This window comes from Canis aureus, chromosome 10 (assembly GCF_053574225.1).
Source record: "Canis aureus isolate CA01 chromosome 10, VMU_Caureus_v.1.0, whole genome shotgun sequence".
In the NCBI taxonomy this organism is placed as follows: Eukaryota; Metazoa; Chordata; class Mammalia; order Carnivora; family Canidae; genus Canis; species Canis aureus.
Window position 1 is genome coordinate 65,434,019 of NC_135620.1, and position 24,666 is coordinate 65,458,684.

At 41.8% G+C, this 24,666-nt stretch overlaps 1 long non-coding RNA gene across 2 annotated transcripts in view; it reads right to left on the reverse strand.

The window, feature by feature from the left end:
- The window catches only part of LOC144322616 (uncharacterized), a 71,262-nt gene that overhangs the window by 39,733 nt on the left and 6,863 nt on the right, over nt 1-24,666 (reverse strand). For both annotated transcript variants that reach the window (XR_013388275.1, XR_013388274.1), the window contains exon 2: nt 10,974-11,009. This is a non-coding gene — a long non-coding RNA (uncharacterized LOC144322616). The remainder of the gene's footprint in view (nt 1-10,973; nt 11,010-24,666) is intronic.

A 24,666-nucleotide genomic window follows, 5' to 3' on the forward strand; every position in this document is an offset into this window, starting at 1 on the left:
TAGGAAAATGTGTAAATTATAACTTTAAATTTAAAAAAGCAGTTTATCATGCCACATACAGAATATGACACCATTTGAAAAGGAAAAGAAAATAAGACTGGAAGTATGTGTTCCAAGTTGTTTACAGTGATGATCACTGACGGTAGAATTTTTCTATGTTCTCAATGTACTTTTCTGTATTCTCCAAATACGATGAGTAAATGTGTTAATTTTATAATTAGAAAAAGAGATTCTGGGCAGCCTGGGTGGCTCAGTGGTTTGGTGCCGCCTTCAGCCCAGGGTGTGATCCTGGAGTCCCAGGATCAAGTCCCACATCAGGCTTCCCTGCATGGAGCCTGCTTCTCCCTCTGCCTGTGTCTCTGCCTCTCTCTCTCTCTCTCATGAATAAATAAATAAAATCTTTAAAAAAAAAAAAGAGAGAGAGAGAATTGGTTTAAAAATAAAAACAGAAAAAGAAAAAGAGATTCTTTAAAAAAAAATCTATTTTTCCCTGATTCTTTCATTTCATAAAATAAGAAACATATGTAAAGCAGAAGGGTTGCTGACACCCCTCCCCTTTTTTTTTAAATCTAGGATAACATTCACTGGTTCCAGGGACAGCTAGACCAAAGTTCTCAATTCAGAATTTGGAAGCTTACCCCTAATGTATAAAAGGCATAAGAAGCCCACCTTGAATCATCCCTATGAAAGCTCATAGAAATGACACATGATGGCTTCTCTGCTTTCGATTCTCCTCTACAGATTGTCCTTTCATAATTAGGAAGAGTTAATAAGCGCTTTCTCCCTTCAACAAGTCATGAAGAGAGCTGGAGAGCATAAGTACACACGGCATTTTGTAGACTTGCACAGAATCCCCCAGTGTAGATGCTACACCAAAGGATTTCACTGAAATGTAAAGAGACAGATATTCTAGGCCACTCTGATATTCTCACAAGCCAAGAGATTTCAGGGGTTGCCAGCTCTCTAACTACTCATTTCTACTCCGCTCTTAGGAGTTCTCTGACTCTTCTTGCTTCTTCTCATCTCTCTTTCCTCAGAGCACAGGATATTCCTTAAGGAATTATCCCTGGGTCTTTCTTGCTATTAATATGCTTTCTGTCCTGTCTAAATCAATCTGGAATATTCCCAAGTTTCTACCAACTGCCAAAGACTGTATAGGGTTATCTATCTGGGGTTGCAAAGATTAATCAGAGTCCCTGCCTTCAACTCACTTCCAATCTGGTGGCAGAGATAAACACATGCAAAAGAAGTAAATCCCATATAGGGAAGGTTAATATTAAAGACTGCCAGGGGTTCAAGCAGCACCAAGGAAAGATTGAGACTGAATGTGATTCCAATAGGAAAGGAATGATTTCGCCAAGGGGGCACCTGGTGTTTATTTGCCTCTTGCCTCTGGGTTCCATTCTTCGCCCTTGTTCCTGCTCTGTACTCTATCACAGGAGGGCTGATTCCTGAAAAATACATTTCCCAAGCTCCTTTGCCAACTAGCTAGCTTCACTCAGTGGGAGGTTCAGGCAGGAGGCCAAGTATTTGTGTGTCTCTCTATGCTTTAGTTGACATCTCTGGCTATAGCTGAATCTCAGTGATGCCTCAACTCCCACAGGATGGCCCCAGCTCCTGGTCTCCGGGACCACCCCCTCCTTCTGCTGTCCCTCCAGCCCTGGCCATAGCAGTGCTAGCAGCTTCTCCTAATTGCCTCGCCATCCTCTGTTGGCCTTTTCAGCTCTTCCAACAGGTCTTCAACTAGTTCCCCAGGTTAAATACTTTGCCTTTAACTACCAGCTGTGGTCTCTGTCTTATAGATTGGACACTCAGAAGGAGTTGAAGAGCTAGGAGTTTCTCAATAGGCAAAGTGAAAATAAATAAATAAATAAATAAATAAATAAAATAAAATAACAAAAACCCTTCTAGGTAGAGATGACAGCATGGCCATGGTTCCAAGTGGAGAAAAGTGACCAGGGCAATGGAGCTGTGTCTTGGAAGTCACTGGGGAATATCTTGGAGAATATGATTGGCAGTCTAGGGAGAATGAGAGCACAAAGCCCTCTTGAGTTCACAAATTGAGGAATATGAATTTTACTCCATGTACTGGAGAGTTGTAGAGGTGTTGAGCACAGTAAGGTAACCAGACTCATTCTTTAGGAAGTTCAACCTGTAAATCCACAACCTGTTTGTGCAAACAGCAAAGAGAAGGTACATTTGAGCAGAGCCAATTTAATTTGGCAAAAAGAGGGGCACCTGGGTGGTTCAGTCTGTTAAGCACCCAACACTTGGTTTCAGGTCAGGTCATGATCTCATGGGTTGTGAGACTGAGCCCCTTGTCAGGCTCTGCACTCAGCAGGGAATCTTCTCAGGAGTTCTCTCCTGCCTCTCAGCCTGACTCACACGAGGTTGCTCTCTCTCTCTCTCTCTCTAAAAAAATAAATAAACCTTTTAAAAAATAAAACAATTTGGCAAAAAGAAAGGGAAATCTTAGGGGTATCTGGGAAATGATGAGCCCAAGTGATTGAGTGGCCATCCCAGTGACCAGGAGAAAACTGCCGAGGTGAGCTTGATCTGCACTGACACGACAGGAAAAGCACTTATTTGAAAAATGTGGGCTTGAAATTCATGGTAGAGATACCTCCGGGAGAAATTTTTTTCGAAAAGATTTATTCCCTTTGGGTGGAGGCACTGTGGGGGTAGTACAGAGTACAGAGATTTGGAATGAGGCTTTGCTTTTTTTTTTTTTTTTTTAAGTAAACTCTACCCTGAGAGTGGGGCTTGAACTCATGACCCCAAGATCAAGAGTCACCCACTCTACTGACTGAGCCAGCTGGGCACCCCCAGGGGGAAATTATTTTAAAAGGCATTCTCACCCATTGATGAATCAGTTTGTTGGACTGAAGGAAACACTTAGAACATTTGTGTTAACAAGAAGCAATCACCTTGATTAAATTAATGTACAGTAATTTTTCATGTTGCTATTTTATTAATGACAAATTCATAAGAAAATGGTGTTTCTAAGACACAGCAACTATGTTATTAACTTGTTTTTATTAGTGTTACAGGTAGAATTTTTTTTTTTACAGGTAGAATTTTTAAAAATGTTTTCATGACTTATATTTTAAATACTTGAATGAAATCATCAGCTTTTAGCGATGATAAAAAGAAGGAAGCCTGGGCTGCTGGACAGATTAGTCAGTCAAGCATCTGAATCTACATTTCAGCTCAGGTCATGGTCACACAGTTGTAAGTTCAAGCCCCGGTTTGGGTTCCACACTGGGTATGGAGCCTACTTTAAAAAAGAGAGTGAGAGAGACAGAGAGAGAGAGAGAAGGAAGCTTAGTTGATCTTTTCCTTAAAGGTGGCAGGAGTTTTATGCTCTTCATGTGTCCCAGACCAGCACAAAGGGTGCAGAAATTATTAGCTGCTGTGTACGTGTGTGTATTCTTCTAACTTTTTCATTTGTCTTTCTAGACTCTGGGAATGTCTAGAAAATGCATAACAATGCATTTTGGAAATGCATAAACAATTTCCAAATGTCATGTCATTATATGAGTAAGCACTCTAATTAGAAATTAAGTGACAATAATTTGCTTTATTAAAAAGTTAGCTTTTTAAAAAAGGAATGATTTATTTCCCTATAATACCACTTGAATATGATGCAAAAACCAAAGAACTAATTTTTTTATAGTTGTCAAAATCAGTGTACTTGAAACCCAAACTCCCATCTAGTAATGTGACTTTGTTCATATGATTTTGGGGTCCTGAGTAACTCCCGGGTGAATCCATTTGTTCCAAAATTTGTCGGTGCTTTAGGAGAACTACTGCCTGAACAATGTACATTTTGCAGCTACAAGGTGCCACTGAGATCTTTAATTCTATTTTATGGAGGAGTAAACTGAGACCTACAGGAAGCTAAATAAATTGCTTGAAATGTCACGACTAGTCACAAGAGCCCAGCCATATCCCTATCCAACATTCTTGCCATCATCATGACACAGGCTTCTGGTCTTCTAGCACTGGGGACACCTCTGGTCCCACTCTGCATGAAACCAGGGCTTGCTGCTTGATCTGGGGCAGGGAGCCTCCCAGAGCCATCAGATGTCCTGCCTCTGGTGATGGGTAGGCATCAGAGCAGAACAAAGTCACTCAAGCTTCACCTGCGGGGGATGCAGGTTTTATTAACCTTGTCACACACTCACACCTCTGGCTGCACGGCTGCAGCTTTCTGCATACAGCCCATCCCACTCCAGTGGGTCCTCCTCCCAGGGCCATGTCTAATAGCAGCAGAGTTTGGATGGTTCTGACCGCCTTTCTGGTGCAAATATAATGGCTTTATGTTTAAGCACACATACATGCCACAGGACAGTGAACAGAGATTCCGACTTGTGACAAAGTCAGGCATGTGCTGTCAAACATAGCAGGATGGGTGTGAATTATTAATAGCACCCCTCCCTATGGACCCAGGACCACCTCCTTTCATAGAAGTTTTTTCCTACAGGTTGTTGTACAGCCTTCAAAATTCCAGAACTGTCTCTAAACACAGTAACCAGTCTGCTTTCTTTTCCCAAACCACTCTTTCAGGAGGATCTCTGTGTTTCACCTCTGTGACATGTGAGGGTCTAAAGGCAGCAGAATGGCCTTTTTTTTCTGTGTTTCTGCTTACAAGAGATGTGAATCAGGGCAGCCAGGTGGCTCAGCGGTTTAGCGCTGCCTTCAGCCCAGGACGAGATCCTGGGGACCCATGATCAAGTCTCAGGTCAGGTTCCAGCATGGAGCCTGCTTCTCCCTCTGCTTGTGTCTCTGCCTCTCTCTCTCTCTGTGTCTCTCATGAATAAATAAATACAATCTTAAAAAAAATTTAAAAAAAAGAGATGTGAATCTCTCCTATTCTCAGGGGTCTGGCTGTAACATAAACCACACATAACCTGCCTGAAACTTTCTTCTGCTACGGGAGACAGAAGAGAATCGATGTGTTATTGGATCAGCTTAGATGCTCAAGATGCTGAATTGTCCCCTGAAACCCCAAATTCATATGTTGAAGTCCTAACCCCCAGGACCTAAGAATGTAACTATATTTGGAGATAGGGTCTTTAAAGAGATAATTAAGGTTAAATGAGGTCATGAGGGTAGGGTCTTAATCCAATATGACCAGTGTCCCTATAGGAAGAGGGGGAGACACCAGGGATGCATACACATAGAGAACAAGTCATACAAGGAAGAGAGAGAATGCAGCCACCTGCAAGCCAAGGAGAGAGGCCTCAGGAGAAACCAAACTTGTCAAACTTTGATCTTAGACTTCTAGCCTCCAGAGCTGTGAGAAAATCAATTTCCGTTGTTTAAGCCACCCAGTCTGTGGTGTTTGGGTATGGTAATCCTAGAAAACTCATGCATAGGGTGATCCAGAAAGTAATATGGATCATGACCTTGATTATAAAACTCAGCACCCAAAGGGTGCAAGAAGCTTTGTGCTTTATGTCACTTGACATGAACAAATCTGACCAATTTCCCTGTGGAAGAAGCACAAGCCAAGGTAATCAATCTCACAAGCAACAGGAAGGAAGAATGGTGGCCTCACAGCAAGGTGGATTTCATTTTGGCAGCTGTGGAACAGAGTCATATTTCATGGAGCTCAGTCATATTTCATGGAGCAACCCATATCCAAGATTATCTTGCCCAAGAAAATGTCTGTCCTATCAAATATCCTTAGTCTATACCTTATAGTCCTGGCATATATAAGAAGAGCTCATTAATTCAAACTTCCTACTTACTTGAATTTTGTGACAAAAATTAGACTAAAGTTTCTCTTTATGCAAAGTATGTGATTTAATGAAGAAATCAATCCATCAACTTCAAGGAAATGGTATATTTACTTAGATTGGCTGGCTTCAAGAACCTTAGAAATATGCATCTGCATGTAAATAATGATTGTACTGAAGTCTGGGGTGTTCATCTCTCTTCCCAGAGCAGCTCCCTGCCTTTCTCTCCTACCCTAGAGAGTGATTCTTAACCCGTGTACTCACTTTGTACGTTGATCTAGAAAAATTAGAAAGATGAATGAAAATCTAATGAACCTACAGGCACAAGAGGACAGGATCAGTATGATTTATTACACTTAAACATCTCCAAATTCAGCAGAAGTACCTAATACATAGCAAGTACTCCCTACATGTCATTTCCATTCCCTTTTCCCAATTAATCTAAACAGTAAGTTTTACTACAGTGATTGATATTGGTGCTGAAGGATCATAAAAGTTCATGAATTATAAAGCTGAAGTGAAATTAGAGACCATCCACTCTGGCTCCTTTAGGCTAAGATGGAGAAACTCCAAGACAGATGAAGTGACTTCTTCATGTTCATTCACCCACCAGTGAACACCTGCTGTGTGGCAAGCTTTGGGCTGATCAAGGAGTTGGTTGTTGACAAAGTCAGGAGTGGGTCACAGGGTGTTGGACCTTGAGCTTCTTCCACCCCAAACCCCAGAGCTGCCCCTGAACCAGTTTTGTTTCAGAAACCATGTGATCTCAGGCATATCTTGCCACCTCTGCCCACAAGTATTTAGGGCTGATTCTCCTTTCTTAAATGTGGTAAAAGAAGATACAGAAAACAAATCCCTAAATGCTGACAGGATTATACACAGAGAAAGGAAGAAAAACGTCTTCAAATGCTCCTCTGGGTGTTTGGGAATGCCTGACTGGCTCTCAATGACACTCGACTTGGAGCAGCATGAGGCAGGGTGGAGCTGTAGGTGACAGGGCCATTGGGAGGCTGTTCACAGAAGGGATTCTGTGATGGGGGTTGTACTGAGCAAGCATGGAGGTGGAGGTGGGGAGGTTGGGAGCAAACTAAGAATGACTCCAAGTTCAGAGACAGAAGGGAGTGCTGCTCTAGGTAGAGGGAATAGGACCAGTGCATATGCCCGGGAGCATCTGTTCAATGTGGAATCTGAAAAGGCTTTAAAAAGTAGAAAGTAGGATGCAAAAATGTGTCATTATTAATAACTTGTAATCCTCCTGTCTAAGAATTTATGTAAATAGGCTATTTTCAGCCTGATTCATTTTTCTTGTAACCTGGCTTCCTCAAGCCTCTCAGAGTGCCTTGAATGCAAACGCAACAACTTTGTTGAACAAGTCAATATTTACCCTTTTATGTGCTTTCTAATTTCAGCTTCGTCATTCAGCTAATATTTTAGCAGGGCCTCGAAACTGGCCATAGGGAAGCCTGAGATGCTTCCTGGGCCTGGCCTGTGAACGGACCAAACATAATATTATATCTGCTAGGCTCACAAATAGTGAGCTCAGTTTACTAGTCCAATTTTTTTTTAAAGTGATAGTGATAAATTTATTTAGAAGAACATTTATGAAATCCAAGTAGCAGCAGCGCATGCATGCACATGTAAACACAAATACAAGCATGCACACGTACACACACATATACACACACTTACACAGAGTCTTCCCATCTGTTTCATACTTTGGAATATGAGACCTAAAAATTGTCTATCTTGTATAGAGTCCCAGGAACATTTTAAAAGGAAGAAAAATATCAGCTGATAAGGAGATACTTCAACTTTCTCATGGTTATTATTAAAAACTAAATCATGTTTCTTGGCCTATGATAGAATATCTGGTACCAGACTTGTTCTCCTCATATACACCTAAAACTAAGAACAAATTGTCAGAAAATTCAATTAAAAATAGTATTTACAATAATATTACAAACACAAAAGTCTTAGAAATAAATTGATGGAAGATGTACAAGACCTCTACATTAAAAACTAAATAAATGTATGTTTATGGATCAGATAACTCAATATTGTTAATGTGCCCACCTCATACAAATTAATCCATAGATTTAGTGCAATCCTAACCAAATTTCTAGAAGACAAGATGATTCTAATACTTATATGTAAATGCAAAGGGCCAGGAATAGCAAAAACAGTATTAAAAAAAAAGAACAAAGATTAGGTGAGGTACACCATTTAATGCAAAGATTTACCGCAAACTTCATTAAGCAAGACACCATTCTTTTGGCTAAAAATATAGTTATAGATCAATAAAGATGAAAGATATAAACCCACACATATCTGGCCAACTGATATTTGAAAAATGCAGCAACATAGTTTAATGGGAAAGGGGAATCCTTTCGAAATAGGCTTCTGAAACAGCTGAACCTTCAGGTGCCAAAACACACACACACACACACACACACACACACACCACCAGAATCTCAGCTCCTGTTTCATGCCACACACAAATCTAATCTAAAATGAGCCACAGACGTAAACATAAAAAGTTAAATTATAAAAATTCTACAAAAACACATAGTACAGAATCTTTATAGCCTTTGGGTGGGCAAAGATTTCTTAAATAAGATACAATAAGCATGCACTGTAAAGGAAAAAGGAAGTGATAAATCTAGCTTCATCAAAACTAAAATATTCTGCTCTTCAAAAGACAGTTAAGAAACTGAAAATGTAAGCCACTGACCAGAAGAAACTATTCACAATACAGACATATGACAAGGGACTAGAATATAAATGCTCTCTCAACTCAATAAGAAGAAGAGAAAAAAAAATAAACCAAAAAAAAATGCGCAACAAGTTTAAATAAATACTTAATAAAAGAAGATATTTCAACTGGCCCAGGAGTACATGAAAAGATAGTAAACATCTTTGCTCATCATGCAAATACAAGAATAACTAGAATTAAAAGACCGACAATACCAAGTGTTGACAAGGATGAGGAGTGGGAGACTCATACATTGTTATGGATGGCAAAATGGTGCAACCACTTGGGTAAACCACTTTGTGGTTTCTTCTAAAGTTAATCATACACTTAGCACAGTACTCAATTACTTCAATCATAGATATTTGCTCAAAAGTAATGAAAATGTATATTCACGAAAAGATTTTGTGTGAATATTCAAAGCAACTTTATCCACAGGAGCTCAAAAGTGGAAATAATCCAAATGTCCACCAACTGGTGAGTAGATAATTGAAGTGTTGCATAGTCAAATGATGGAATACTACTCAACAATAATAAGGAATTAACTGCAGATACACACAACAACATGAATGAATCTAAAACGTTACGCTGAGTGAAAGAAGCCAAATATGAAAAAGTAGATCCAATATGATTCCAAGTATATGAAGTCCTTGATCATGCAAAACTAGCTAATAGTGCTAGAAATGAGATAAGTGTTTGAGGCAAAAGTTATGGGGGGTTGCAGGGAAGAGAATCAAGCACAAAGGGCCATGAGAGAAGTTTCTGGAGTGATGGAAATGTTCTCTATCATACTGAAGTGGTAGTTACTCTTGTGTATACATTTGTCAAAACTCATCAAAGTATCCACTTAAAATGTAAGAACTGTATTGTATGTCAATTACTCTAGAAGAAATTTGAAAATATAAAAATCATAAACAGAAACATGCACAGCACTGTTTAGAAAGGCATTTCACTAAAAAAAAAAAAAAAAAAAAAGAAAGGCATTTCACTGGTTGATCGTGAAGTAAGCATGCTACAGGCTTCTCTTGTGAAAAAGTTACTAAATTATATAGTCTGTTCATGAGCTAGTATCTCTCTGAGCATAGGATTTATCCCAAAACATCTTGGAGGAATGAGAGGAACACCACACTCCCCCACTTACACCAATTATGAAAGCTGCTTAGGATGGAACACCACCTAGATTTTCGGGGGGGGGGGAGTGTGCTCATAATAACAATGGCCATATTGATTTATTATTTAATTATAAGGTCCCGATATGTGCCAGACATTGTGGCAAGCTCTGAGCAAGAAATTCTCAAAACAGTCCCGGGAAGCAGGTATTATGATCTCCATTCACACATGAGGACTTCTTCTCATTCCCTTCCGTCTCTCTCTTCCTGGGTCTTGCATTCCTCCTGCAGCCCTGGACTTGACACTATCCATTCCTTGCTTCTGCTTGGATCTGCTGGGTCTACCCAGGCTTTGCCTCAACTCTCTGTCATCAACCTGCCCACATTCCCTGCAGCTGGCTCAGATGAGAAGGACAAGAACAAGTTTCTGTTCTGATTAAAAACAACAACAACAATAATAAAACAAACAAAAAACCTCAGTGACATAGGCCCCAGGCCTGTCCACTGAATCCCCTCCTGACTGGACCTTAAAGAAGGCAAATCTGACCATATCATGTTCTTTTTTTTTTTTTTTTTTCATGTATTCACTAGAGACACACACACAGAGAGGCAGAGACACAGGCAGAGGGAGAAGCAAGCTCCATGCAGGGAGCCCAATACAGGACTCAATCCTAGGACCCCGAGATCATGCCCTGAACCTAAGGCAGACGTTCAACCACTGAGCCACCCAGGCGTCCCCTATGTCATGCTCTTGATTAAAATCTCCTTCATTTTTCCTCAAGATAAGATCCCTAGCATGACCTGCAAAGTCCCACAGGACACAGTTTATAGCAACCTGTCTAATTTCTTCTCTCTCCATTCTGTACCTCCACCTGCCACAACCAGCCCCTACATGTGTCCTCTACTTTCCGGCCAGTACCCACCAGCACTTCCCAAATGTGATGCACTCCCTCTTGCCCCAGGGACTTTGTATATCCTCTTTCTATTTCCTGGAATTCTGGTCTCCCACATCTTCTAATGCCTTTAATGCTCATCTCTTTTATTCTTCATGAGTCAGTTTAGCCATCACTTGGAAAATGATCTCTGATTCCCTGGGGCTATTCAGGATCCATCTTGCCTGCATCCCTGGATCTGTAAGTTTCTATTATAGGCCTGATTACCATCAGTTGGCCTTATTTTTTTCTTTTCCACTAGACTGTGAGCACTAGGAGAGTGCATTTGCACTCTAGGTAGAGGGAGTAGGACCAGTGCATTTGCACTCCTGAATGCCCAGCACCTACCAGGGAGCCTAGCGTATAAGGGGCACTCAGTGAGCACTTGCAGAATGGTTACATGAAAAGAAATCAGGAATGATGAGTGATAACTACATACCTTTAAAGGAGGTTGTAGGCCCTGGAGTAGATATCCCTTAAAGGAAAGGAAATGAAAGGGAGAATTTCAGCAATACATTTTCTGTGAGATTTCCCAAAGGATCCCAGCAAATGGGGCCAACAGCAAGCCAAGACCACCAGACCACCCTGGAAAAGCAAAACCTTCTACTCAGAACTGTGTGGGAACCCCTTCCACCCACATTGTGCCTTCAGCCCACTCAGTCTGGAAATGGAGTGTCACATATTTTGGTCTGTGCTATGCACTGGCCTACTCCAAAGTTGAAGAGAATGGCATTCTCTACGCACAAAGAATGCACCCAGACCCGCTGATTAGGAATGCATTTTGAAACCAAAAAGTTTGGGAAGAGTTAAGCAGCCTGGAAGCTTTTAGAAATCTTTAGCAAATGGGATTCAGCACAAAGACCTCCCAGGACGTAGAACTTGTCCCAGACAGGAATCAAAGCTGTCCCAGATCTGGTAAAGATTTCTAGGGGCTTAAGCAATTACCAAAGATCTATTTGCGGCAGGTCCCCAAGGTGGATACTAAGACTCCTAGGGTCTGCTCTCATACGAGACCTACAAATGCAGGCTTCTTTGCGCCAGCAGATGGGCAAGTTTTGACAAATATAGGTTGGGTTGAAAGAGTACCACTGGATCCTTGAGATACAGTTGAATAGAAAGACTGCAAAACCCATTTCTGGCCCGGTCATTATATGGATAGATCACTCGTAACTGTCTCCTACAAGCTCTATTTCTTCATCTCAAAAATGCAGACCCACTGACACAATTTCCAGGGGGCCAGCAGTCAGGACATGGATCTGACAATGAGCTGATATGACACAACACTTGACAGGGGGACAGGGTGGTCTCTGGGATTCAACCTGGACCCTATCACTCAGGTGACTGTGAGCCTCACTTTCCGCAACTGTAAAATGGGAATAATGAGAAGACACGTAAGGGTAAATATACAGTAGAATTAGAATTTAATATAGAATCCTTGTAAGTCTTGGGACACAGTAGAATCAGTGAGTTTCAACTACCATTAATGACATGGGGCGCTCCTTGACAATCTGAGGTGCAGAGTAGCCAGGGGATGGATCAGAACACAATCTTTTCTCAAGTGGCTCCCTTCCCAACATTGTAAAAGAACTCTGTAGCTCAACTATCCGATGCCCACTAATTTGGATTTGTTCTCTGTGTCAATCGACATATATTTACCAAGATTCCTTGCCCACCCAGTGCTCAGCTCCAAGGCTACAAAGATGAAGGAGGAATGGTCCCTCCTTCATTCCGTTTTCTTAAACCCATGGATGAGTGGGAGAGCCAGATCCAAACGGATGTCCTGGCAGAACAAGATCCATCTCAGTACAGTGTGATAAGTGAAAGAAGGAGGTACGGTTTCTGTGGGTGCACAGAACGGGGGCCACAAGTGTGTGGGAGGCTTCCTAAATGGCCGAGATTCAGGGGGAGTCACAAAAGAATGAGAGGGCTGAGTTCACCAGCTGAAGAAGGGAAGAGAAGCATGTTCAAAGCAGGAAGGCCAGCCCTGACAAAGGCCCAGCGATGTCACATTCTTTGGGAACTGTTGGAATGACCCAGAGATATGAGAGTAATTCATCTCAGCTAGAGGCCAGGGTATGAGGACTGTGATGAAACTGGAGCTTGATGTAAGTAGAAAAGATCTCAGGGAAATCCCAGGGGCTGAATTCAGGTATCTCCACCTCATCCTGCCCTTTTGAGTAGGATTCTTGTTCATTGTGGGTCCTGTCCTGTGCACTGTAGGATATTTAACAGTATCCAGGGGCCTGTACCCTCTGAGTCCCAGTAGCATAGACACCTCTCCTTCCACATTGTGATGACCAACAATGTCTCTTGACCTTGTCAAATGTCCCTCAAGGGTCAAAATCTCTTGATTGAGAACCAGCGGATTAAACTAAGGATTTTGGACTTAATGCTGGCTTAGAGGTTCCTAAAGTAAGACCAAATGTAAAATTTAATTTCAATTGTTTCAATTAGAAAGAGTACAAGACAGCCAACTTGGCTTTTGTGACCATCTAGGAAAGAGATTATAAATGACACAGAAATGCTAAAGAGGGGGTGTTCTCTAGATATAGATATAAACATAGATATATAGAGTTTATAAATCTCTCTCTATATATATACTCTGTGTATAGATATATGCATATATGCTAATCATATACTAATATATACTAATGCTAGTATGTATATACATAGTATAGAGTATGTGCGATACTAATCATACACTAAGATATATAACTCCCACACACTAATTGACCCCATGGGAAAATAGAGGGAGGCTAAGAGAGAATGGGGGGATGAGTCTTTACCTCTCCAAGGACAAATATGAAAACTTTTTTTTGAATTGTTCATAATCCTCCAGAAAAATTATGAACGCCACCACCTCACTTTAAAATTAATAACACAATTTCACAATCACATTAGCTCATGAAATTCACACAACAGGTGCGAAGATTTGGGCTTTATAATCCTCACCTTACTAATGGAGAACCTGAGGTTTAGAGAGTCAGTTTACCCAGAGTCACATGACCCGTAGACTGTGGAGTGTGGACTCACTTCTTGAATCCAAATCCTGTTCTCTCCCCCCCTCCCCCCGTATCACAAAAGATGTTTCACAACATCAGGCTTATGGTATTCCGACTTGTTGCAATCAGTCAGATTTGGGGCATTTTAATACGAATTCCCGTCTAGCTTTTCAAACAATACATCTCCAAACAGATGATCTCATAAAAATACATAGAGAAGAGAACCACAAAACGTTCTGGAAAGTTTTGTATGCCTTTTTTTTTCTTTTTCTTTTTAATTTTTGGTATGTGCTTTCTTTCTTTTCTCCCCTCTTTCTTACGGTGTTAATTAAGGATGCGCTGTCCCTTTTGTACTCAGCTCAGGCTCTTATAACTTGAGCTTGTCAGCCTTAACCGAAGTACTCATCCCAGACCCACGCTATCCCCCGGGAACTCCTCAGGTTTCTGTGAGTGTGACGCCTGGAGTCCATGTGCCACAACCAGGCCACTGAGGGGCAGAGAGAATCAAGCCCTTTGCTTAATTTGTTTGATTTGCTCTGTTGCTGACAAATTTTTCTGCTTCAGGATTAGAAACAGAAAAAAAAAAAAAAAGTGTTCCTTTTTTTTTTTTTTTTTTTTTTTTTTCCTGCATGGTGCAAAGCTTACAGCTGATAAATCTGTCTAAATGTTGTTAACAGGTCAAGTGCACCTGGGGGCCAAACATGATTTCGCCAGACCCATGAAGAATGTGTGCATTTTCCCCAGTTGTGCCCACACATCATTTGTTACACTGTTTGAAAGGCTTGGCCAGTGGCTGTACTCAGCTTCACTCCCACCTCAAGTTACAGAGCTTGTTCCACTTACAGAGTTTTCCAACTATTGCAGGGGAGAAAAAAAAAAAAAAAAAAAAAACCTTTGCAAGAGGAACATCGGCATTGTTCTGCACCCTGGGAAAGACACAGAAGAGCTCCAGAATGTTAAGTGTGCAGTGGCTCTATTCTTTCCATTTAGATTTGTTTGAGGATTGCATTAAAAGTCAGAGGGAAAAAAAGAGAAAAAAAAAGTCAGAGGGAGAATTTGGCCACTGGAGGTGAAAAGAAATCAGTATTTATCCAGAGCTTTCCATAAGCTAAGCCTTACACTAATCTTTGCCTGCTCATCTCATTAATTGTCACCACCATCCTGTGAGACATTATCCCTTTTTCCTCAAGTTCTAAAAGGAAACTCAGAGGCCCAGAGACTATAACAGACTTGCCCAAGACCACTCTGCCAAGGAAGATAGAAATAACAATATTTCTCACTCTTTCAGGTGCTTGATGAATGCTTTTGGCAAGCCCTGTACTGGGCACTGAAGACACATCTGTGAACACTGAAGACACATCTGTGAACAAAACAGATAAAGACCTCTGTCCTCGTGGAGCAACCATTCTTGATGGGGAACAGATCATGAACATGGTAAAGGTTTAAAGTATCTCGTGTGTTCAAGACAGCAAAGACCCCAGGAGTCACCGAGGCTGTTCACCAAATAGTTCCTGTGCTCTGCTTTCCGTGTGTCTGGCTCTCCCAAATGAGTGACGAGAGGCTCCACTTCTGGCTGGAGCAGCTCACTGCTAGTGTGAGACTCTCCAGGACACGCTCTGTCCCCTCGCATTGTGAGAGGCAAGGTTTCAGGGGATGATCATTCCACCAGCCTGCATCCCAGGTAAGAACTCAAGGGTCCAGTGCAGGAAAGAGGGGGACGGCTGTTTGGAGGTGAGAGGTTTAACTGCAGGTGCAAGTGGTGGACGTTTAATTAGGAATAACGCAGTAAGGGGAACTCTGAGGCCCTGCCCTGGAGTTCAAACCCAACATGCAATCAGCCTAGAGCCTAGAGCCTACGAGTCGCGTCCCATTGTGCAAGGAGCGTGGTGGAGCACATGAACTGTGGAAGGTGATTCAGGCAGACATGGGTTCAAATCTCAGCTGTACCAGGAACCAGTTAAACAAAAAAATCTTGGCTTGGAAATACTTAATATTTGAACAGCAGTTTACTTGCCAATGCAAATAACAGTCTTGCTTGATAGCGTTGTTGTAGGAAGGGCCAAATAACGTGGAGGATGTGAAGTCCAAGTGTTTGGTCCCGTGTTCATTGACTATCAGTGTCCCCACAGTCCCTCCGTCTCCCCAGCCCCAGTGGCCTTCTTTGGGCCTCCACTCCTAAGAATTAGAAGTTGTGTGTCGTCCGCCACAGGCTACAGACATGACTTTTTCTCCGTTGGCTGTAATTAGACTGGCTTTCCCTTTAAGAGCCTGGTTCTTGTATTCCTCACTTGGGTTTCTTTGTTTTGTTTTGTTTGTGTGCTTTTTTTTTTTTTTTTTTTTTTGCCTCTTTTCATTTGTCTTCAAAAAATCATTTATGTATCCGCTGTTTAACATTCCAAAGACTAAACACTGATTCTCACTTCCTATGGCAGCTGCTATAGCTCCTTCTCCTCTTCTCTTGGCTTCTCTTTCAAAAAAAAAAAAAAAAAGTGAAGAGCACAACTTCCTAGCTCCCCTGCAGTGGTCTCCATACTGTGCATCATCCTCTCCTCTCTTAGGACTCTGTCTGTTGATTGAAACATATAATTGGATTAAGCAGGTTTATGTCTCTGTTTCCTGTATAATTTGTGTCCTTCACCACACATCAGTAAGGGGGGGGGGCGAAGGGAAGCGTCTTCCTTGTTCACAGAGAAAAATCAATTATCCTTCTTCTAAAATGAAATCATATGTATTTATTTGGTGGGAAGTCTTCAAAGAAACCAAAAGGATCCTTCTAAAATATTCAGGCCATCTTCACAAAGCCCCCCACTCCTGACCCGAGTCTGGCTTAATGTTTTATTATCTAAAAGTTTATTGGTTACCTGCTGGGCACTAGATATCAAAATATAAACAAGAAGTGGTCTCTCTCCCTAAGAAGTTCACCGTCTGAGAGAGAAGTAGACATGACTCATTACAGTACACGGTGATTCATACAGTATAAGAGTGCGGCGGTCAGAGGTGGCCCAGGGGAAGGTGTGATTAATGCAGTGGTGTTTGGGGCAGGAGTGGCGGGTCAGAGGGGACAGTGAGGTGGGGCATAAGGTTGGAGAGATCGGCCAGACCAGGTCATAAAGAGCTCCCATTTATGGGGGGAAAAGTTTAGACTTTTCTTGTTTCTCCAAGGGAAGAATGGATGAGAAGATTGTGGATATAGAGGTGGATACTGTAGTGAATCTAGATTGGTTCTAATCCCAAAAGGGAAAGAGGAGAAGATGGAATTAATTAGACTCTGTGCCGGGAAGTTAAATTACTTCAATTACTTCGTTTGAATCTCAGAATGCCCCAGCATGCACCTGCTTGGCCACAAGTTATTTGTATTCCCGTTGTATGCATGAGAAGATGAAGGTTCAGAAGCATTTGCCCTGCACCTGCCCGATGGACTGAGAGACTTGGCAAAGCTCTTCTGAGTGCTGGTTGGGAATCCAAAACGAGATGTCCTCACCGCATGGGTTTTCTTCCACTAATTTGTCCACTCCAGGGGCTTTCATGATTATGGTTTCTTAAATCTGATGGAAGCTAGATGAACCAGTGATAGAGGGAAAGATAAATACCCAGGCAACTGCACAATCGCCAAGGAAGGCAGATTTCCCAATGAAGATGTCAAGGCCTCTGAAACAGCTTTGCTGTTTGGAACTTTGAAACAATGGAACCCATTGTTTGGAACTTCAACACGGACCCACAAAAGGAGCTTAGACCCCAAAACATCACAACTGGATGAACAGCGCTTGCATAGAAAACATGTGGCCTTCACAAAGCTTTGCCTCAGGATGTGGAGAAGCACTTCTTGGGGGCCCAACGGGAGCCATCTCATCATCACCAACCAGCCCGGGCATGTTTGTCACATCTCCCTCTGACAAGAGGAGATGGATGGTGGCCCTAGGCACTCCACACAGCTCCCACTAGCAGACTTCCTCCCTGGGGTAGGCTACCTGGAAAAGGAAATCTCCACCCTTGCTACTGTGGGGTCAATCAAGAGGAGTTGACCACTAAATTTAAGGAGTCCTTGTCTCAAGCCCACATCCTCCAAAAGGATGAGGATTTTTATTTTGCAGCAGTGTGGTGGTTTGCAGGCTTATGAAGACCTACCACCAGGTGACATTGGTCAACAGAGGGCCAATAACTGACCGGCACCTGGGTGGCTCAATGGTTGAGCATCTGCCTTCAGCTCAGGTCGTGATCCTGGGGTCCTGGGATCGAGTCCTCCATCAGGCTCCCTACAGGGAGCCTGCTTCTCCCTCTGCCTGTGTCTCTTCCTTTCTCTCTCTGTCTCTCACGAATGGATTAAAAAACAAAAAGGCCAATAACAACAGACCTTTGGGCTGTTGGGCAGGACAATGGCCACTGGAGCAAGCACCTGGTTCCCCAGAAACAAGTCCAAGCCATCGGCTCCGGATTACATGTGGGATAAGGAGCTGCCAGGCTGGCTGACAACGTGAAGAAACTCAGATATGTGGCCAAACACTTCATCTGTTTGGAGGGTAGGCTTCCAAGAAGGGAGGACGTAGCTCGAGGTAGGATGTGAGGGGTTGGGGGGTGGGGAGGGTGGCCTGTCGATCCTCCTCAGGTCAGCCTCAATCAGGCCCAGTTTTATCAGATGGGATGCAGCTCCACCTCTTTGTCTTGTTTCCTTGAAATGTACTGCCCAAGATTAGCAATTCTTGCTTCCATCATGTTGCGACACAACTGATTCTTTGGCTCAAGTTTTGAAAAGCAGGCGTTCCGTGGGTTGCCTGGCACACTCGGGGCCCCTGCAGACCCCTAAAAACCCTTCAGGACAGATGAAGCAGATAATACCAATGACCTCTCATCTGACAAGTGAGGCCTCTGACAAGGGGACAGCTTTTCCCAGCCCATGGGGGAGACCACCTGCCCAATCTGCTCAATTTTCTCCCAGAATGTCCTGCGGGATTGAACAGCGTGGCCCTGGTTCTCGCTGCCACACGCTTGCTCGCCGCAGTGTTAAATCCAAATGACTCTCTCCTCTCTCAAAGTGCTGTAGGGCAATAGTTTCATCATGCAGAGGAACTCCATCAAATTTAGATTTTATTTATAAGATGAAAGGTCCCCTTTGTGTGCAGGCAAAATGGGAATAGGCTACAAGTCAAGACCATCTTCCTGAACCCTTATTATTTTATTTATTTTTCTTTTTTTGGTCTATCTCAGCGCAATGCTGTGTGTCTAAAAAGATCCAAAGAGTCATCACTATTATTGCTATATTTGTTGTTATAATTCTTCTGATTGCTTGCTTGCTTGATTGGTGGTAGTGCTGATTGTCTCGGGCTCACTCTCAAGCTCTCCATTCCTCATTGAAGCGTTCGTTTTTTCTGACTTCTTTACCCAGACCTTATAATGACAAGAGATTGACCATCTACTTGGCCCTGCTCTGCCTCCCTCCCCTCCCTGATCGTTTTTCCTCACTATGGAAGTCAGAAAGTCACACACACGCAGGCTTTATCCATTTCCTATGGTTGTAAAACTTCATGGCTCTAGAATTTCTATCTAACTATAAAATGCTCTGATTCAAAATTCTCTGTGCCTCTCTGTCAGTGCCAAGCAGCATTTCTGCTATCAGATAATTTAGGACAAAAATAATATCTGCACACATTATTCCTTTTCCCTCTACATTCAAAATGAAGACAGCTGTATTGGGTCCCTAAGAGGCCCTCATTGCTGGAGGGACCATAAAGTGGGGCTGCTCACAGCCAACTCTTCTGCCCTTCATCACAATGGCCTTGGGAGTTGAGGGTTGCCCCAGGGCAGGCTCCTCCATCTTTACAGATCCCCCGACTGTCAGAAACCTAAGGAAACTTCCCTAGCACCACCCTCAGTGGTGGTACCAATGAGTTCTAGTGATGTCTGTGCTGTTGTGTCTCAATTTGTTTAATACGATACTTCTGAGCTGGTTTTGCTTGTAAAATACAGCACATTCGTCAGTAAGTCTGACTTTAAAATCTCATTAAGAATTCTATGGTGAATGATGTATATACAACTGATGGTCTGTCCTTGGGGCCTATTTGACTTAACGTGGTTTCTCCTGTGGCTATTTCATAATATTTTTGATTTGTGAAGAGAGTTTGGGGAATTCTTCTGTGTACATATTGCCATTGTTCTCTTTTGACAATAAAATCAATATGATGTCAAAGAGTCAGAAAATAGGATTTATAATCCTATTTGCCTCTTGGCAAAGTAAATGAAAGAATATTTGTTGTGATTTCTTCATCAGTATAATTTCGGTGGGAAATGGATTGGTTTGAAATAGATTGTTAAAAAAAAAAAAAAGAAATAGATTGTTAAATTATTTACTCAAGAAATACAGCCGGTGATAACAATGAAGACTCTAGTCTAATTTCAATCTGATAAGGAAGCCTGAGCAGATACCCAGTTTGTTTGCAGGGCTATCTTTCTCCTTTTCATTCTACAAGTTAAAAAGAACAGAGGGCGTAGTAGGGTCAGGACTTCACCCAGGGCGCACGGGAGGTTGACGGCTGGGCTGCAGTGAGAAGTGAGACCTGCGGACTCCCCGGGCAGAACGTGTCCACCCTTTCTGGGGCTCCTTCCTAGCTCAGGACCATTCTCTTTTCCTATTCCATGCCGGGCACCACTAAACCCTTTCTCTTGCATTGTACTAAATGGCTGATGAGGGAGGCTCAAAGTAACATAGAGAACCATAGTTTCACATCCCTGTGTACACATATTTTTGCCATGTCCTCGTGGGAACTGGATCTTTTAAAGTACGGTATGAGAAGAGCAAATCTGCTCAGTTGAAGAGCAACGTGGTACACTAAGAAGAGTTTGGGCTTTGAAATCAGACCACTTTGGGTTTTTAACCTGATTCTATCTATCTCTAACCAGTCGAACGGTCTTGACCACATCACAGAGCCTCTCCGAGTGTGGTATCTGGACCATGGAGATGTCCCATGTACATGTTGCGACAGCCTGTGCCAGGCAAGATAGCAGACAGATCATATCTGAACATTCAGAATACAGAAGTGGCTACAAAAGTTCCCAAATGTGGGGGTGTTTTAAGGTAAAAAATATTCACATGCTACTCCAATATCCCATGGGTACATGCAATCTGTAATATTGGTTCAATCTACAGATAGTTCTTGGGACATGTATACATTTCTCAAATCTTGTCCTAACTCTGCAGGTAAACCTTCCCTGCCTTCCACGACAATAATCCCCCTTTTGGCTCTCAGGATAATGCCCATCTGGCAAATACCTGATTAGTCAAGACCCATATCACATATTTGCACTTTCTGTAAAGACATGCCAAATACAGGATATGTAGTATCAGAAAATATAATTTTCTATACAAAAAAATATATTATCTTCTATTATAATAGAAGAATAAAAGGACACTTTTAATAGATGAGGAAATCCATTTTCTTAGAAATTATAAATTTAGAAAAGGTATTTATCTTTTAGTTGTTAAGAAAGTAAAGTTAACAAAATAAGCTTTTTATCAGTCTATTACTTAAATGTATCTTTTGAAATGTAAAAACTACTGTTTTTGTATATTCTTTTTCTAAGACTTTCAGATTAACTTCCACTAATTTTTTTTAATAATTTTTTTAAGATTTATTTATTTATTTATTTATTTATTTATTTATGATAGACACAGAGAGAGAGAGAGAGAGGCAGAGACACAGGCAGAGGGAGAAGCAGGCTCCATACACCAGGAGCCCGATGTGGGATTCGATCCCGGGTCTCCAGGATCATGCCCTGGGCCAAAGGCAGGCGCCAAACCACTGAGCCACCCAGGGATCCCAACTTCCACTAATTTTTGTAACATTCTCATCAGGAAAGACAAAGACAATTGTAACTGGATCTACTCAGATGAGGCATAAAAAAACAAGTTATGTTTGTTTGACTGGCCTAGAGAGTCAACAATAGCTAGAACACTCTGAAGCAGGCAATACGCAGGCACATCATGATTCCTCTGCCCTTTGGCCCTTCACCATCCACAATCATGAAGAGGACTGGAGGTCACAGTGGTATCATCCTTCAGTCCAGGATCTGACCCAAAACAAGGGTCCTATGAAATAAGTCTGATGAAAGTCTCCAGTAACCTAACTGGGTTCCTCTCTGCCACCACTTTTTGTGTGGACCCAACCCTTCCCCCCAAATCTTCATAGACATCAGGGTTTAATTTCAAGGTTTCTAGTCACTACTTCATTGTTTTTCTAGAGTCAACCATATGAAGCTCCATCCAATTTCCTTGTCACTTCTAAGTTATACCAAGTGAGTCTTTACTGCTGAATGACAATTATATTAAATGGAAACAGTCTGTACATACAATGATTTGATGTGAATAAATAGGCCACTTTCCCTGATGTTGTGGGTCTCTGGGTATGCTAATGTCTTTGGGACAGGAAAGGTGTATTGAATGAATGTGCTTGCCCATGTGAATTCCCATGTCAAGACCCATACTGCCTAACGCCAGTTCTCAGAGAGAATTCTCCACTGCCAATCTCAAATTGCATATTGTTAATGCATGCCATTAAGATTAATCTTTGCTTTAGCTGTCAGTTCTTATTTACAGACCCTAATTTTCTTTGCTGCAGTTAACTCTAGCTATGAAATCTTCCCTGATTCTGAGGCCCTTGTGCCACCTTAAATTCACTAGCCTTAATTTGAGGATGGAATGTGTATGGAGGGGATTAAGACCCATCTGAATTCACATTCAGTTAATACAGATGAAACCTCCCTATCTTGTAGATTCTTCAAAAGAGTAGTAATATGGTGCTCCCCAAGTTTTATCACACAAAAAAATTACCATGTTCTCGGTCAAACTTGGATGACCCAAGGGAAGGAAACTACCACTTATAGAATACCTACCATAGATGAACATCGTGTGTGCCCACAACTTTATATACATTAACTCATTAACAACAACCCTATGAAGAAGTTTTCTCCAAATTACAAATAAGGAACATAAATCTTAGAGAGATAAAGTAACTTCCCCAAGTCAAAAAGCTTTTTAAGCATAGTGGTTAATATTTTCTTAAAAAGTAGGGTTGGCATATCAGTTCTACCAGTGCTTTTGTCACTAGAACACACAGAACTAGAAATTAAGAGCCTCCAATTTCACTTTCCCAATTAATTAATGCTAATAAGAATTATGTTCTATGAGTTAACATTATTTAGCACATAATGCAAAATAGTTGTATCTCAGATTTAGATCATATCTAATTCCAAAGGATGTAAAAAGAATTAGGGAACTGATTTATAGGGATCCACATACTTTTTCTTGTCTCAGGACTGATTCTTCATGCACCGCATAGGTCACTCCCACCAAAAAGCTTATTGTGGGTAAGAACTTTCAATAGGATACCCCAGGATCTATTATACTAATTCTATTTTCTAAAGAACCTGTGGCTCCATACACTTAGTGCAAAGAGACATTCCTAAGGTTGAGTCCTAAGGAAATCCACAGGTGACCACTTAACTGTCAGTCACAAATATGACTCCTCCTCCTTCTCCTCCTCATGGGGAACAGCAGTTTGTTTGTTCTTTGCACAGTTTGCACGGGACTGGAGTGACTGATAGCAGAGCTGTCTCTTTTGAAGCCACGGATAGGTAGAGTTAAAGACACCAAAACAAACTCAAACTCTGTTCTTGCAGGGTATAGTGATATGGTTAGTGCTTGTGGGAAAGAATCAAAGAAACACATTAAAAAGGGAAGAAGACATAGCAGCCTCACCAGATAAACTTCTTGAAGAAACCAAATCCAACCTCTGCTTAAAAAGGTGAGGCTGAGCACACATGTTTACCCACATCCCCTCCTTCCCAAAAGTCTACTTCAATGCCATGAGGCACTATAACGTGTTATTATTGTTTGTTCATCTGACCGCCTGTTTGTTTGCTTTAAAACATAAATACACAGGGCCAAAGATGACAGAGGAGCTAGAGCAAGAACCTGTGGGAAGGTGGAAAGTAACTGGATGACTAGTCATAGATGAGCAGAACCCTAACTTGAAGAAAGATGTAACTTCAAAACAATGAGAATAAAGAGGATCCTACAGATTTGCAGAGAAGAAATACAGCTTTCATTCAAAAGTTTAAAGGTGAGACTGGCATCATAGTTCCTAACACAAATCTCAGAACCGAAACAAAATTGAGCAATGCCTTCAGAATTCCAAGGAGTATTATTTCCCACCCAGAAGACTGTGCCCAACTAAGCTATTAATTAAATGTGATGGGAATAAAGCCATTTTCAGACACACAGGTTCTAAAAAATATTTTCTCCTTGTATCTCTTCTTGGGAAACTGCTAGTGGATGTACTCCATGAAAACAAGGGAGCACAGCAAAGAGAAGAAGCCAGGAGATCTGGAAAATAGAGAATCTACCATAAATAACGATGTATCCACACGATTCTCCAGGATGGTAGTGAGGAGACGCTGCTAGAAAACTCCTGTGCAGTAGCCCCAGAGAGTAACTAGTTTCAGGCTGGTTCTCCAGAAGTAGACTCTGAGGAGTTTGGCAGGGAGAATTATTTATTAGAGCTTGGTGTTTCTCAGAATATGGGAAGAAAGGAGAGGGAAGAGGCAGGATTGAGTAGATGGAGAAATTACATTGTGATGCAGCTAAAATGACACCTCAGCCAGTCCCTCCAGGAGCTCTGCAACATTACAGCGCATTGGAGTTGTCTCCCAGTGGGCTGAAGTGACTTTTACACCCCCTCCGTTATCAATCATTGGATACAGGCCACTCTTGGGAAGGGCAGCTCTCTGCAGGTCAGGTAGGAGAAGAGGGGGCCGACAGCAACTTACACAGAAAAGATCCCCCCTTGAAGGGGCTTCTGGGCAACATACCTCCATGTCCACCATACTGTTCCAGGCTGGAGCCCATTAAAAGAATTAAAAAAAAAAAAAAAAAAGAATACAGAAGAAAGTTCTTCAAGGAGATGAAATTAATAAGATACCTAATATGTTTCAAAGTTACGCAACTGGCAATAAACATAGGGATGAACTGATGAGTGCACAGAAATCTAAGCAAGGAACAAAAGCAACATTAACTCCAAAGGCAATGAAATATTGTGTGAGAAAAGGAATCATACAGTACTGCACACCCAGCTACACAAGTCA